Here is a 17461-nt window from a genome sequence, read left to right on the forward strand (position 1 = left end):
GTTCTGGGCCGTGGCTTTATTAATATCTGCCCTAAGCATTAGGCTTGGTAAGTACCAGCAGCCACCTGACCAAAGTACCCAGAAACCTGCTACCAAAACCCAAACTTTTAGGTTTATTGGGCTTTCCGAGAGGGATCTTGGTGTCTCTCTAAGTCTTAGCGACAGTCTTTCCATGAAAAACTGCAACCCCCCGCCCCCCAGCGCACCCGAGTACTTTTCACCCGAGTAGTGAAGTACTCGAAAATCGCGGTGCTCGATTGCGAAATCGCCCTTACCGAGTACATTCGCTCATCTCTAATGGCAACCAACCGGGTGATAAGCCAGAATTTGTTCACTAGTCATCTCTTCACAGCTTACCTAAAAATAGTCACTGGTCGATCAATCGTTGGTGTAAACAGAATCGTTGTCTTTCAATGCCTAGCAACAACTTTACAGGGAAGTGCCCGTTTCTTCGGCAGGCGCCTCCACCGATCACCGATCACCGCCTGCCTTTCTTTTTTTCCACATTTTGCCCTCCCAGTTAATGCTCATTAGTTCCCGAAAACACAAATACGTGCCAGTGACCCTCGACTGAACAGTCCCTGCTGGTTTTCGAAAGAGCACTCACTCCCACGGTCTCTGGCTGGTTTGGTCTTCAGAGACATACGCTGGAGCACCAACTGTTCAGTCGAGACCGCAGCAGCGAGTGTTCACTCGAAGACCGCACACACGTATTACGTGCGTTCAGTGGATTCGGAAACCAATGAGCGCGTGTTGAGGAGGGTTTGAAATGTGAACTACACCCCCACCAAAGGACTTCACGCCCCTCAACTATCCGACCAATCATATTTCAGCTGTTCTCCCAACAATTCGAGAAATTGAATAATTGCTTCGTGTAAAAGCAGAAACAGCCATTCGTACAACTATTTCGAGGAACTACTAGGACGATAGTTGCCTCGTGTAAAACCACCCCTAGGGTGCGCTCACACGTAGCGTATTTTAGTGCGGATCACACCAAAATCAACTTAAAAAGCCATATAATTTTGTGTAGATTTTGATGCAGATTTTGCTGTGAATCTGCAACAAATTCTGTGTCGGTACGGGTGAACGCGCTCTAAAGTGTATGTTTAGCCTTTGAGGTCATTCCGGCTTGCGGAACTCAATGCTATTCGTAAAAGTGAGTTTCGGAAGGACCACAACCTCTCCCACTCATGGCCCATCTTCTATGCATGTTATATCTTCCAGTGCACATTGCTGCCCGAGGCCCGCATCTAATTTGCATATATGCTAAATGTGACTGTATTTTTACCACCATTAGAGCCAGCCCCACGCACTCTATACACAGAAGCATCAGCCGGCGTAAACTTTAACAGAGCCGCCTCGGGCCGCCAAAAAGGTCACGAAGCAAAATGCAACGCAGATTGGAAATGTGACATTTGCTCCAAAAGCAGAGGGAACCACGACTGCATAACACATCTCTATGTACAGATGTAGCAGAGCTGAATGTGTTGTTAAGGGGATGGCCATACCGGGGTATGTCCATCCGTGAAATGTACTTTATTTTTTATTTTTTGTCCAAAAAATAAAAAACATGAAAATGTAGCGTTTTTCACGGATCTTCAGGCTATAGTGGTTTAAACGCAACTTTTTTTGTATCCGTTTTTTATGATCAGGAAGAAAAAAATTAAAAAACTGTTGAACGCCAAAACTTTATTAGGAAAAAAAAAAAAGTTTCCAGTACAAAAAACGTAGATGGATCAAAACGTGCATCACACGTACGGTTTTAAAAAAGGGCAAGCTTAACCCTTTGCAATCCAATTTTGGATTCAGGGTTTCCTAGGAGGCTTTCTCTTTCTGCCATTATACAATGGTGCCATCTGCTGGCTAGAGCCAGTACTGCGGTATTGAACATGCTGGAGAGGCCCCCGACAACAGAGCGGCCAGTAATATACAGTAAGAATACCCTGCCGGTCGTCTTCCGACATCGGAGCTGTACAGCCTTCAAATAGAATGTCTTTAGACGTCAGACAGTGGATTGGAAAGGGTTAAAATGTGTTTGTTTTTAAGAACTTTTTCTTCATGTATGTTTCTCACAGGCATGAAACGTACCGAAAAGTAGCAGTGTGGACGGGCCCTTACAGTAACTTCGGGGTTGCGCAAAGATTGGACCGTGAAATAACAGATCTAACACTGTGCAGTAGCTGCACCAGAGGACAAACTCAGCTCTGCTACATCTGAATACTACATTACAGTTTCCCAACTACTTTTTCTGGATCCACACAGCTGCCAGGCGCAACCATTATAACACACATCGCGATCGTGGCTCGGACCTAGTGGAGGACAGAGATGCCACCTGCGGCGTTGCAGAATGGCAGGTGCCAGCGAAATCCGAGCTCCAGGTTGACGGAACATGATAAAGTGTAAACCCACAACATATGACGAACGCGATTAACGCCTTCAGTACCAGCGTGGTAGAAAAAAAATAGAATAAAATTGCGCCGTTAAGTAGCAAAACCTGTGCTAGAACGTGCGTTGGATCCGCCGCGGTTGTGGAGCTACAAGTCTCAGCAGGCCGTGCGGCAAACAGCTGGAGAGCTACAGGTCGCAAAAGCGTTAAACCTTCAATGGGGACGAATGACTTGTAAAGGTTGGAAAATGCAAAAAAAAGTCAACGGATCCCCCTCGTGCATGAGCTGTCGGAGAACTACAAGACCCAGCGAGGCTAAAGGAAGCATATATTAACCGTGCAATTAACCTTTAAGTTACCAGTGAGGTAGAAAGCGCAGAAGTGATTTGCAAAGAGTAGCAAGTATTTGGAGAGGGTACTGGTACTTACAGCGAGCCGGATCTCCCCCCGGGCAGAGCGAACTTGGATGGATCAGTAGGGAAGAGTCCAGGGTGGCAGCGGCGGCGGCGGCCAGGCAGTCAGCCTCATACTGCTGGATACTGGGGCTGCAGTGGGTGGTTCCCGTGTCTGCTGTAATCCAATACTAGACCCAGTGATGTCACCATCCACACAAAAGATCCCTCCTGCCGTCCACAGAGCTGTCACCGCATTTCCAGGAACCTCACTATTGTGCCCTTTACAATTTGGGGGGGATCAGATGGATTCTGCGTACGGCTCTGACCGCCAGTGTCCGCTACGGAGGTCGTGTGTCCCGCTTGTAGGTGACATTCATTTCTCCGGCCCCCCATCTACCCCACGTTCACTAGTTGCACCAACACATCCCGTCGCACATCAGTCGTTCTGTAATAGGCGTACGTCATTAGGACTAATTTCATAGGAAGCTAATTAACAGATTAGCACGATTTATACGGAATGAGACCCTCAATTTGTCTTTGCGACCGACAGGTCGCGGTAACTTGCAACGCTACTAGCAGGCGCGGCGGCGTGATGCGTTACGGTCATCTTCCTGGGGACTCCTAGCATCTTGCAACTCAAGCGGCTGCACCTACAAAAACCGCCATGTAGCAACTATAAGGGCGCATTCACACGGGCAATATCACACGGCGATACAGAAATCGGGATCGAACTGACCAGACGAGGTTTTTCAACTACTCAGTGACACAATTTTTGCGCTCTTTTGCCCATTAGATTTTCACCTTTCCGTTTCTCTTAGACACAATGGCGCTGGATCTGGTCATCTGCTAAGGAACGGCGAGTTCGGACACGTTAGCTGGAGCAGCAGCGTTGTATTCGGCCGTAGTTCCCTTGGCTGTGCAGCGCCGGTTCATCAGAATTATTCCTGACATCCCCCTTTGACCCCTTTCAGTGACAAGTTATTTCTGTCCACAGGATCCCTTTACGCTGGATGTTTTTCCTCAATCACGCCATTCTTTAAATACTCCTCACACCATTATATGAGCAAACCCCACGCGGTCGGCAGTGACATCCCGGCCCCGGTTAGTCTAGCCCCGATGACCCGGCCTCGTTGGAATCGCTCAGATCGCTGGATTTACCCATCTAAATGTGGATTCACACTGAAACTGATCCACAGAAAACTTGTCACGTGATTTTATGTTGCACTCCGGGGATAGTTTCTAGCGCCAATCATAAAAGGGGCGGGGCTCTAATAAAGTGGTCATTCAGCGTAGATGCAGCAGAGTCCAGTTCCTCACTCATGGCCCGTCACTCCTAAGACAGCAGAGTCTATTGATCTAGCAGAGCCGAACCGGTCACATGTAGCGGAGCAGAGTTTGCTACATACTGTCATACAATAAACTTTTCCCGAACCCCTCTTGTTGGTTCGGCTCCTCTTTGGCCAGAACCATGCAGAGGACAGACTGATGATCAGGCCGTGTGACCGCCTCCGGAGGCCAAATAGTTACATACAGATAGCAAACTTGTGTCCATTGCGTTTTACGCCTATTTTTAGGGCAAACAATCGGCGGTTTACTTCAGGTTCCCCAGACCGGTTGGCATTTGTGGGTTTTCGCTCACGTAGATCGTAAAAAAAACCACTTGTTACTTTAGGAGATCCCATGGGGGCGAACGTCACGCCATTACGCAGCCACACGGTGGCCGCGGGATAAGGTGACAATGCCCTATTGAGGCAGGAAGGATATTCATTTCATGGCCCTCTAAATAAGTTGCGCTCGCCTCTATCCTGTGTTCGGGACGCAGTAAAATGAGTCAGTGTTAATCCACCTGCTTCCCACACCCGCGACTAGGAGGAAGCATCTGAGCGGCGTATGACAGCTGGGAGATTTCCCCAGGGAGGGACAAAGGACTTATCAGTGTCCTCAGCTGTGGAGGAGAATATATCAGGTTCTACAGAGCAAAGGGTTAAACACAACAGATTCTTCTACAACATGAACACCCGCCACATGTTATTCCCAAAAATTATACTAAGAGTTGTCTAGAGAAGAACAGCGCCACTAATACCCGCAGGTTGTGTGTGGTATTGCATCTCAGTCCTAATTATTGAGCTGCAATACCAGACACAACCTGTGGACAGAAGGGGGTGCTGTTACAACATTGTATTTTTGGTTGTATGCAAAATTTAATCTCGACTATTTTGCATTCGTAGGTTTTGAGATTTTCAATATCTCTGCTTGCTGTCAGTGCATGAATGCATTCCTTGTACATTCAGAGGCAGAACACCCATAGGCCGTGTTCATATGGCGCAATCTGCGGCAAAGAAGCGTATCGTTGATTTCCACATCATGAAAAAAATAGTACTGACGTCACTTTTTGAAGCAGATTCCCCGTCGGGTTGTTCCGCATGCAGACCTGTCCCTTTAATCCCCGTGCGGATCTGCAGCAGTAGTGAAGGAAATCCATGGCAGAAATCTGCGCTTAATCCCTTAATGCTAAAGGGCTGACATGTACGCCTTCCAGCGGTGGGGCTTGTATGGAGTGAGCGGGCCCGGGAGCCGATCCCGCTGACACCAGCCAGCAGCAGCCGTGATCACCAATCAGATCACTCGTGGAGGTTAATACTTTAAATACCCCAATGAGCATTTGGGGGTCCCAAAAGGCTTCCCCACAATGAGATTGCAAGGTGCCATTCAGTGGTCATCATAGCTGGGGGGCTTCTAAAGGCCACAGAGCTGCCATACATTTCTGCCTATTAGGACAGGCCTGTGGCACGTCTTACTAAAATACTAAAGTACTGGGGGAAAAATACACAACCCCAAAATTGCACCAAAATGTAGTAAAAAGAAATCCTAAAGCAATATGTTCACCAAACTGGGACCAATAGAAACCCACAGATGATCCCCCAAAAAAACTATCCCTCACATAGCGCCATCAATGGAAAGATAGAAGTTATGGCGGTCAGAAGATGGTGGCAGAATTTATTTTTTTCAAGATTTTAATTTTTAAAAATAGTACAACAATAAAATAAATTAATGAATGAGGTATTGTCCTAATCGCACTGACCTACAGAATAAAGTTACGCCATTTTAGCCTCAGTTTGTATGCCGGAAACCCCCCTTCCCCCAAAGCGTGTCCTATTTTAGTCCGTATCAGAGTCTGAAATTGTCATTAAAGTCTAAGTGATCGCGTATAAACCGCAGCAAATACGCCGTCGCCAAGAAACACTGGAAGGGGAAAAAAGGGGGCGTTAATTTGGCATTTTTTTTGGGGGGGGGGGTTGCGCACGTAAAAAGTGCAGTGAATACAGATGCAACTTGGACATAACAAAAATGTGTCCGCACCAAAACCGCACGCGGTGAAGACCGACCAAAACTGCCCATGTACATGAGGCTTCAGTGAAGCTGATGGAAATTTGCCGCACGTGGCAAAACGTTTGCGTGTGGCGCCATTTCTCCCGGCATGATGACACTTGAAGGGTAACGTTTTCGGATCACCTCGGAGACACTCGGCGGACGTCAAGCCGCGGCTCCCTTTTTCCCAGGGATATTGTGCAGGTCAAGCAGCGCTTCCTTGGCGAACAGAGCCTCTATTTATATCTCCGCGGACGCACTCGCCGTCATTTGTCAGCGTGTCACTTGTATTTACAGAGCCTTGTTCTGGACTGCATCTTCGGAGGCCGCATTCACTTCAACATCAGGCTCCGCCATAATTAACCCTTCCATTACCAAGGGTAAGTGATGTGCCAGTGTCCAGGTCACATTCTGGGGGATCCCCACTTCAAAAAAAAGAAAAAAAAAATCATAATTTTTTGATTTTTCGGGTGACGCATCTACGTGAGGGCTTGTTTTTTGCGGGACGAGTTGTATTTTTCAGTGGTACCATTCAATGTACTAAATAATGTATTTAAAAGATTTTAAACATTTCTGGGTGGGGAGAAATGGGAAAAATACGCAACTGCATCTTTTGAGGGAGGTGGATTTATACATAACTTTGTCGCCATTTGTGACCCCATAACTCTTCTTATTTTTCCATCAGTGGGGGGTATGTGATGGTTCGTTTTTCACGGGGGCGACCCGTAGTTTGTATCGATAAAATTTTGGAGAACATTGTGAAGTTAACCATGTGGGATTAATAATGTGATATTTAAACATATAAACTGGACCTTTATGGATGTAGTGATACCAATTTAACATTTTTTATTTTATTTTTTAATGCGACTCTGGGATTTTTTTTTAACTTAAAGGGGTTGTCCTGCGCCGAAACGGGTTTTTTTTTTTCAATAGCCCCCCCGTTCGGCGCGAGACAAACCCGATGCAGGGGTGTAAAAAGAAAACCGGATAGTGCTTACCTGAATCCCCGCGCTCCGGTGACTTCTTACTTACCTTGTGAAGATGGCCGCCGGGATCTTCACCCTCGGTGGACCACAGGTCTTCTGTGCGGTCCATTGCCGATTCCAGCCCCACGTGACGGGGCGGAGCTACGAGGAGCCGCTCTTCGGCACGAGCGGCCCCATTCAGAAGAAAGAAGACCAGAATGCGCAAGCGCGTCTAATCGGGCGATTAGATGCTGAAAATTAGACGGCACCATGGAGACGAGGACGCTAGCAACAGAGCAGGTAAGTGAATAACTTCTGTATGGCTCATAATTAATGCACAATGTACATTACAAAGTGCATTAATATGGCCATACAGAAGTATATAACCCCACTTTGTTTCGCGGGACAACCCCTTTAATATTTCTCATTTTCATAATTTTAAAATATTTTACTCATTATTTTAACTTTTTTTAAATTATTTCTCACAGGGAAATTGAACTTGCGATTATTTGATCGCTTATCCAGTATAATGCAATACTTTGGTATTGCCTTATACTGTATTTTAAACAGGCTGCCTATTAAAGATGTGTTGCAGTCACATCTTAATAGGCAGAAATAGATGGCAGCCCGGGGGGCCTTCAGAAGACCCCAGACTGCCATGACACTAGGCTGACACTCCTGCAATCCTATCATCGCGGCGTTTAGGACGTTTAAATCCCGATCAATCCAGACATTTCAAAGCCGCTGTCAGAACTCACAACAGCATTTAGAGGGTTAACAGCTGCAATAAGTTCTCTGTCATTGTGGCTGTTGCTGGCGTCAGTCGTCGGCTGCCAGAGACAGCTGCTACCTGCCGGGTATGGAGCAGGTTCGGCTCCTGAGCCCATGTGATATACAGTATGTGCTGTGGACAGCTATTTACGTCCTAACTGTACGGGGGATGTGCATTTAGTACATAAATAGTCGTATGTATGTCACAAAGGGGTTAAAAGAGGCCATGTACAATCCTAAGGGATCGCCGAATCTGCAATCAAAACTGGCTTCCGCTCTACAAACATAAGGTGCTTGCAGGAGCTGAAGGGGGTCGAGGGTGTATTACTTCAGACCATGTAATTGACGAAAAGCTGGACTATAGCTAAGAGTACAAAGCCATAAAACCCCTCGATACACTCATCCACATCAGCAGGTCCTTTCATTTTCGATGGGGCTGTCGTGTACCTTTGAAAGTCTCAGGGTAAAATGAGATCGACTAGGTTTGCTTTTCATGGCCGATCCTATTCTGAGGCGTCATTCAAGCCAGCACAGAAATAACTCCGAAAGCGTGGTCAAGGCCCAATGACATGGGTCAAGAATTATCAATTGTCAGAGGGAGTACCTTGAAAGGACAAAACAGATTTAGATTGCCAATTACCCAATGAGTAAGGGTATTTTACATGGGCCAATAGTTGCCTGAGGGAGCAATAATGGGCGAATGTTGTCTTATGCAAACATGAGATTCAACTGAGCAAGTGAGCGAGAATTGCTTGATTGTCAAAGTCGGCTATTGGCCCGTATAAACAGGCAGTCGTTCATCTATGAATCACTGCCTGTTCACAGTGAATGGAAGTGGGTAGCCGGAAAGAAATCTATATTTTCCAGCACGCTTCGCCTCCATTCAGAATAATCACACCGGTCTAAAAGAAAAGGAACAATAATAATTGTTGGGAAGGTTGTCGGGCGCTTGAGTGCTCAACAGTCATCCCATGTAAAAGTACCCCAAGGTTGGCCATACACATTAGGTGACACTTGGTTGAACCAGGGCCTTCTAATGGCATTTGTTGGGCTTTCCGCTCCCTTTGTTCTCGGGATTGAGAGGAGTCTGGCAGAGATTTTCTTCCGGTCTCTACATTTAGCTGAGCCAAGCGTGCATGTGTATGGGGGTGTCAGGTGACATAGCCACCAGCTATCTATAATGTATGCCTGGATAAGATACCAACCAACAGCAGGACACTATCATGTCTTCCAGTGATAAAGTCAAGGGTCTTGAAAATATCTAAAAACCTAAAATAAAACTTGCTAGCATCTGGAAACTGGGTGGCCATTCCATGATCAACAAGTCTATTCTTCTAACGCCCCATGGAATGACTAGAACTATGGCAGGAGACATTCACGGTAGCAAACTTATTTTTGGGTTCTTTTCTGTTGGGGTCTTTGAAAATTTGCATTACTGGATCACAACAGCAACAAAAAATAAAGTCATGGCGGCTCCTCGAGTGGTTCAACTAGCTTCCAAATAGCATTTGGAATAGCGGCTTGTCCATTTCTGACTTTAAACCCAAACCAGGTTACTAACATGTGAATGGACCCAGCTGCCAAACCGACTGACGCATTAAGACAGTCTTGACACATACTTTACCCATAGCTATATTTTCGTAGTCCTTCGAGAGTCTAGTTCTCCTTTGGCCTTTTTTTTTAACTCATCCATGGTACATCTAGACTTGGCGAGTCAAAATCAACTGGAAATCTTGAAGACATTTAACCAATCCTCCAGGTAGCTTCCTTGATCAATGGGTGCTGAATGTGTAGTGGAATGCCCCCGAAGTTACATTCAGTTGACTTACCAACTTTTGTCTCAAGGCTAAGTTGACAATTTTATCAGATCTGCTGTCAAATCAACGGACCCCATGACAGAACCCCAGAGTAAGTCAATGGGGATTGAGTGCGGTTTGCATGAAGACGGTGTAAACATGGCTTCCACTGGCACTGAGAAAACAAGTCCATTGGCGCCAAGTTTCTCACGCAGTATTCTGGATGGTTTCTGTAATTCCCATTAAAAGCTCAGCTGTAATCAGAGCCTATGCCAATAGTGAGAGGACCATTGATCATTCTATCTCTCAGTCCGGGGAAGCAGAAAAATGGTTTGATAATTGTATTGACTTTCTCTAGCCTGAGATATCGAACGCGATGCTGAGAAGCAGAAAATCCCACGTTTCCATTATGTTGGATTACTTTTCATTCACAATTTGCGTGATTACAAGACTAGTTACTTTGATAAATATTCAAGCCTGAGTGAAGTTCAAGGGGTTTCCCAGGACCAGATATTGATGATCTACCCTTAGAAGAACTTGAAAAATGGATATCCGGCATATGCAGTCAAAAATAAAACCTATCCGTTATTGCATCTTCTTAAGATGTATAAAGTATGGCAAATTGGAAAGCATCTTACTCCTACCCGTGACTGGCTGTGAACAAGGGCTTAACCCGAAACGCGTAGTTCGTAGATGCTTTCCAATGGGCCATGTTTTATACAATTTAAGAAGATGTAATAGAGGATATGAGGGGTTACCCAAAAGTAAGGAATCATCATCTTCTGGTGGGCGAGGCGTTACTAGTACAGGCTTATGTCTCCGGAATCCTTCTGAGGTGGTGTGCCAGCCGACATTGTTGGGAAAGAGTGCTTTCGGCTCCAGGCATTTTTTTTTCAACAAGTTGCTCAGTTTTCCACCTATTTTGTGATGGCCAGTTCATATGCGCCAAGTGCAGTTGTGAAATGTTGTTTCCTTTTCCACTGGACAATACTAAAAGGAAGTCACACGGAGCGAGATCGGGTGAATGCGGAGGGTGAGGCAAGGGTGGCATGTGGCTTGTCATCAAAAAATTGCTAATCAAGCAGAGCTGTGTGGGCAAACGGGTGATTGGTTCTTCCATCATGACAATGCACCTTGGCGTTTAGCAATTGTTTTAGGGAAACCTTCACAACACCCTTGCCTAACCCTCCGTATGACTTTTTATTACGAGTGTTTTGAGCTGTGGAAAAGGAAACAAAGAGCACTTACTGTTTTGTATACTTAGAATAAGTCATTAATACCAGATCGGCGGTGGTCTGCCACTCGGGATCCTGGCCGATTAGTTGTTTGAAGAGGCCACGGTGCTCGGTTGAGGGTGAAGGACTTGGAGGGTACAAGGGGATCACCTACAAAAATTATCTTGGTCCCAACCGTGGCCCCTCAGGGTTACGAAGTCTACATTGACCAATTAGAGGCAGTATTTTGTTTGCCATGGAAGATTCCTGGTGATCAATTCAGCTCCACGACTCCAACTACAGCCCTCCAGTATGGGGGATCCCTAAGAGGAGCACCCCAGCTTGCTGTCCTCCAGTGCAAGCAGCTTGTAAGACGTGAACAAATATTCGAATACAAGTGGTATGGAGTCAAACCTTCAGCGGCCCTTTTCAGAGAGAGGAGAATGTTTTAGCATTGTATTAGTGGAGGACAAAAGTATTTGAAATGTAATTTTGCTATCAATCCAAAAAGGTTTTTTCTCCATGAAAGCAGTTTTAGACAAAAGCTTCTAGTCCTGCATCTGGGGAACCATGGGGCTTTTTAATTAGAAATTAAAACTTTTCCATTTAAAAGAAAATGGATAGAAGCTTTTTAGATTAGCCGCACATTAGTGCTCACCGCCTGGAACGTTGTGCTTGTTCCATTTAGACTTTGTACAGGTTTATATATGTATACATATGGCCCCTTTATGGAGAGCCCTGGACCATTTCGTGATTGGCACTTCATTTTATGGAAATTAAAGCCGTGACCCCCGGAGTGCAGCATAAAATCATGTGACAAGTTTCCATGGATCAGTTCCAGTGCGAATCCACATTAGACGGGACTTAGCTGTAGCAGCATCTTCGTGGGAGTCTCCCTCCATCTCCGCCATTGACTTCTATAGTTAGCATGAGACAATAGCCCCAGAACACACTTCCTGTTATCTATCTGGTTATTTGTTATCAGAAACTTCACACAACAACAGGCAGTGGACAATCCAATGATCTTAGCAAATTCCAATGAATTCCAGGTCTGGCCATCGGTGCTAGACTAGCCAGGGCCAGGATTTCACTGCCAACCGCGTGGGGTTTTCTCATGCAGTAGTGTGGAGAGTACAGAGAGAATGGTGTGAGCAAGGAAAAACATCCAGTGAGAGGGAATCTTGTGGATGGAAACAACACATCACCGAAAGGGGTCAGAAGATGTCAGGAATCGTTCTGATGAACAGGTGCTGCACATTCAAGCATAAATCCTTATTAATAGTATAAGTAACAGCACCATGGGGAACATTACATAGTGGTACTGAGCAGTGTAGATGTCATTACAGTAGCTGTTACACAGTGAACACTTAGCTGCAGCAGCATCTTCGTGGGAGTCTCCCTCCTTCTCCACCATTGACTTCTATAGTTAGCATGAGACAATAGCCCCAAAACACACTTCCTGTTATCTATCTGGTTATCTGTTATCAGAAACTTCACACAACAACAGGCAGTGGACAGCAATTTAGTAGCAAGGAAGACCCCCTGTGGACAGGACTTAAAGAAATTTCTCAGCACAAAGGCATTTTGGTTAAATGATTTGCACTTTCGCTAGTTATCTCATGTCTGATGAAAAGTCAGTGACCAAGGGAGTCTCCTGGGAGACCTCAAGGTCCCTGTATCATGCATGACGTTGACACGGTCGTGGAGGTCCTGAGAGCACTGCATTTTTTGGTCTCTCCTGCCTTGTACTATGTAAAAATAATTGTGCTACCTACTTTGGAGAACTCCTCCTTACACCCCCTTGCGGTCCTGATGATCCGCTGTTAGTTATGGGTTAATCTAAGGTAAACACAGGTTTAAAAATCAATAAGCCACCATCGCCTCTCCTCATAAAGCATCTGGAGATCAGGAGTAATAGGCCATTCATTATCCTGTGAACAGTAAAGCAAGCGATCTGATGACTGCAGACTGTTTAATACACATATACCCAAACACAAGTAGCTGTATGTACCGATGAGTCACGGCTCTAATAGCAGGCCACCTCCGTTCTGGGAGCCAAGCAGAGGGGATAGCACTCATTAGAGCAATATTACATAACGGCAGCACATGGAGAGCAGAGAGGAAAGCAGTTTATAGCCGCTTCATGCATGATGGGGACATAAAAACTGTTCCTAGATAGTGATACAACGGGTCACAGCAATACAACGGGTCACAGCGGTACAGCGGGTCACAGCGGTACAGCGGGTCACGTACACCAAGGCAAGAGCCCGTAGCTCCTATAGCCTCACTATTCTCCTAGGCAACTTTTACTGTTGAGGTGCTTCCACTAGAGAACTACAATCTCCATCAAAGTCGGAGCATCAGGGCTACAAGAGAGACCATGCAGAGCAGAAGTTGGGAGCGGTATTGTTTCTCCTTGTGGAGAGCGCCAAGTAGGCATGAGGAGACTTACAGGCCACGCAATGCTCCTCTGGGAAACCAAGTATGCAAATGAGAGATGTCATAATGCCCTTCACAACCACCCATTGGAAGACAACTTGCGTATACGTCAATATCTGACCTGCAATACCACACATGACCTGTGTACAGGGAGATGGTGTCATTTGGGGAGACAGCAGCCATGTTTTTCTAACCCCTTAATAGGAACCAAATTTTCGTAAATGGTAATGGTCAGGATTAAAAGTACTCTTGGAGGGTAAGCATCGGGTTACCCAATGGGAATGCAGGAGATACAAATGTTTAGGGTGCTTTTACACAGATTTGGGGGCAGATTTCACCCCTACAGTTTAAATTCAACTGAAAGGATGAAATCTGATGCATATCTGCAGCAAATGAGCTATGTGCGAAGTTAGGGTGCCTAAGGTGTTTAAGGGAACCATAAGCTACCCTGACCCATGATGGTTGTGGGACATTTTCTTCAATCCCTGTTAAAGGTATAATCTGGACAGTGCATAAAATTGCAGGGTTTTCGCCCATCACTGGACAATGAACTTTGTGGCTTGTTATACAAAGTTGTTGGCTGACGCCAACACCCCATATACAGCCTAGTTGCCATTACTTAAATGGGTTGTCTTGTTAGTGGATGAAATTACACGTTTTTACCCATCCACTGGATGAGTGAAAACTGATAGATCAGTGGGGGTCCGACCACTGGGACCCTCACTGATCCTGAGAATAAGGGAGCCGTGTCCCCTCTGTTTCACAGTTCACAATCCTCTCTCACCATTTCCACAGTGTAGTGGCAAATGGCACGCTGGTTGCATATACGCGGCCACCACTCCATTAATCCCAATGGCGTTGACAGATAGCCTCGCGCTATGTTTGGCTATTTTTGTCAGCACCACTGAAATAATGGAGTGGCACTGCTGCATTCATTTCAATGGGGCTGACAAATGGTCATCTGCTCTACTGAGATGAATGGAGTTCCTGCGTCGTATGTGCGACCACCCCCCCAATTTGCCATTACACTACAGAAATGTGAGGAGGGATTGTGAACCGTGAAATACAGAGGACATGGGTTCCCCATTCTTGGGATCGGTGAGGGTTCCAGCCGGACCCCCATGGATGGGTAAAAACTGATATAATTTTATCCACTGACCAGAATCCTCCTATAAGCAAACCAGCAGCAACCATTGTAGGAAACAGTATCTCAAATTGCTGCTTGCTCTTAGTCTACAATACCTTCCCTGACTCGTCTTAAAGGGGTTATCCAGAAATGCCAAAAAATGGCTGCCATCCGTGCAGCCTGTGAAAACATGTTTTAGGTTGGGAGTATGCATGGGCAGGCCAGTGGGAAAGGAGCAGGTTTGTGGTGGGATCGCAGCCTAATGCCAATGGCCCAATATCCTTCCCCCTCCAATCTGCATGGTGAGCCGCAATTTTGTGACATTCCTGTACAACCTACTTAGGGTGACCAGATACGGACTCAAGTTGATGAAAATGGGCGATTTCAACCGAAATGATCGTTTCTAGTCATTCCGTTCCAGCTCAGTGACTAGTGAGCGAGTTCTCACTCAGTATAAACAGGCAGTCATATATCTGCGTCAGCAAGAGATCTCCGGCTGGCTCCACCTCCATTTACCGAACAACGATCGCATCGATGTGAAAGCGCAGGAGCGACAAGTCTTGGGACCACTGTTGGACGTTGATGCACATGGCAGTCGTCTCGTGTAAAAGAACTCTTAGAAATGACAATTTACCAGGCGACTGTTCAACCATCACCCTCCAATCTGATATGTATGGTCAGCTGTAGAGTCAAAAAGAGGTACGTGGGGGCAAATCAGCCATACTGCTTCCGTTGTTGACCACACTGCATCCGACTGCCTTTAGACTTCCATTGGTTCCACTTTATAGGTGTCCGAACACAATGTGATTGGGTCCAATTCTCCAATTCGAGACCTTCCCCCTACTTGTCCTGGCCTGCAAAACCGTTCTGGATAAGCCCCATATAAAGTCAGTCCCTGGACATCCGCACGGCACAGAAACATTTCCATTCTCTGATAGAAGCAGGATGTGCACAATGTAACGTGACAGGCGAACAACCCTCCCTGGGGGAATCCGAGTGATATAATGAGGGGATCTGCTAGTACACAACATGCCAGTGACAACTCGCATCAAAGGCCCAGCGCTGCGCAGAAAGCCACAGCAGGGGAGTATGTCAGTGGAGAAAACATGGCGAGCAAATTTAAGGTCCCCAGAATAGGAATGGGAGTTGTATAGGAGCGGGTGTGGACGCTGCGTTCAGCTTCTGCCGCCTCCGAGAGGAGTTTAAAGGGGCTGTGCCAAGATAATCCACAGGATAGGAGATAAACTTACTAATCGGTGGGGATCTCACCACTGAGACCCCCACCAATCACCAAAACAGGGGTCCCATAACCCTGTGTGCATTTCTGTTTCCCTATGGTTGAGGGCCGCACAGCAGAAGAGCATCACAAGATGCATTTTTTTCAATTTTTCCAGGCATCATTTACAATAAAAACATTTTTTTAAAAAGACCCTAAAGGTTCTCTCCCCCCCCCCCAGAGTGGCAATAACTACTATAATACTGTATCCAGTGGAGGGAGACATGCCGGCCGGGAGGAAGACGCGCCGGCCGTACCCATTCGTTCAAGAGACACGCATGCCCCACCCAGCACAGTGACCGGTTATATAAACCTATATGGCCAATGGACGTGGATCAAGACCACACACCGTTCCCGTGGGTTCGAAACAGGGGCTGCTGTAATATAAACAGATCTATTCAGTGTATCACTTGCCGGCTCTACTTCTCCTCCTCCTCCCTTTATTGTTGGGGATCCTCAAGGTTCGGTACTCCCCTCTTCTCCATCTACACACAGCCCCTATTGGACAAACCATCAGCAGATTTGGCTTTTAGTACCATCTCTACACTGATGACACTCAATTATACACCTCTTCCCGTAACATCACACCCTCGCTGCTACGAAACACCAGCGATTGTCTGTCTCTAACACCATGTCATCTCTCCATCTAAAACTGAAACTCCCCAAAACTGAATTTCTTGCATTTGCGCCATCTACTAGCAGACCTAATCCCAATATGTCCATCTCAGTCTGCGATATCACCATAGGTCTTCGGCAGCACGCCCGCTGTCTTGGGGTCATATTGGACTCCGGCTTTTCCTTCACTTCCCATATTGAGTTACTCGTTCGCTCATCTCATCTGCACTTCAAAAACCTCCCAGAATCCACCCTTAGCTCAGCTAAATTCCTGTTACCCTGATCCATTCTGAGCTTTGCTACCGATCGGTCTTCCCTCATTAAACTCTCCCCTCTCCAATCTACCCTGAAGGCAACAGCGAGGCTCATCACTCTACTGTCTCTCCACCCTGTGCCAATCAATTAACCCATGTCTCTGCCCTATGCCTGTCACTGAACTGATGCCTCTACCCTGTACCAGTCACTAGGATAAACGTATGTAAGGTGAAGGTCGCAACACCATTAAAAAGACTCAGCGCTCCAGGTGGTACTCAGTAATGGAAGTGATGACAAACTTACTTCACAGGGGTGCCTCCGCCAGAGAGCCCCCCTAATACAGAGAAGCAGTAAATCTCCCAGCAAGGGGATTTCTGAATCAGCCAAATTAGATAGTGGTACTCCTCATCTGGAGAAGACTTTTATTCCATATAACAGGTGATGAATTTCAGCTCCATATAGAGCCCTTTTCAAGCTGAAAAAGTGTTGCATTTTACGTCATGGAGAGTCAGCGTATATATATGTTTCTACCTCTCCACCTCAACATTCCTACCCAACTCTGGAGCTCTGCCTTAACCAATATTGCTTCCTGTACCAGTCACTGCACTTGTTGCCCATCCACTGTAGAATACAAGTTAAACTCGTCAATCTCACCCACAGAGCTCTCCACAGTGCTGCACCTCCCTATATCTCCTCCCTCATCTCTATCACCCTAACCGCTATCTCCATTCTCCTAATAACCTTAGACCGAGTTCCTCTTTAAGGCCGAACCTCCTTCTCGCCCCTCCAAGATCTTTCCTGAGCGGCATGAGTTATTTGGAATGCGCTACCGTGGACAATCGGGTTAATTCCCA

At 46.3% G+C, this 17461-nt stretch overlaps 1 protein-coding gene across 4 annotated transcripts in view; it reads right to left on the bottom strand.

Annotated features, from left to right (window-relative positions):
* Window positions 1-17461, bottom strand: part of PKIG (cAMP-dependent protein kinase inhibitor gamma) — a 92727-nt gene that overhangs the window by 36394 nt on the left and 38872 nt on the right. Inside the window, exon 1 of one of the 4 annotated variants that reach the window (XM_066586472.1) lies at window positions 2816-2951. The exons of 2 other annotated variants lie outside the window; for them this stretch is intronic. The gene's annotated coding sequence lies outside the window, so the exon portion shown is untranslated. Of the gene's footprint in view, window positions 1-2815; window positions 2952-17461 lie in introns of those variants that run through there. One more of the 4 variants, XM_066586475.1, reaches the window with a different exon arrangement.

This window comes from Eleutherodactylus coqui, chromosome 13, assembly GCF_035609145.1.
Source record: "Eleutherodactylus coqui strain aEleCoq1 chromosome 13, aEleCoq1.hap1, whole genome shotgun sequence".
Lineage (NCBI taxonomy): Eukaryota > Metazoa > Chordata > Amphibia > Anura > Eleutherodactylidae > Eleutherodactylus > Eleutherodactylus coqui.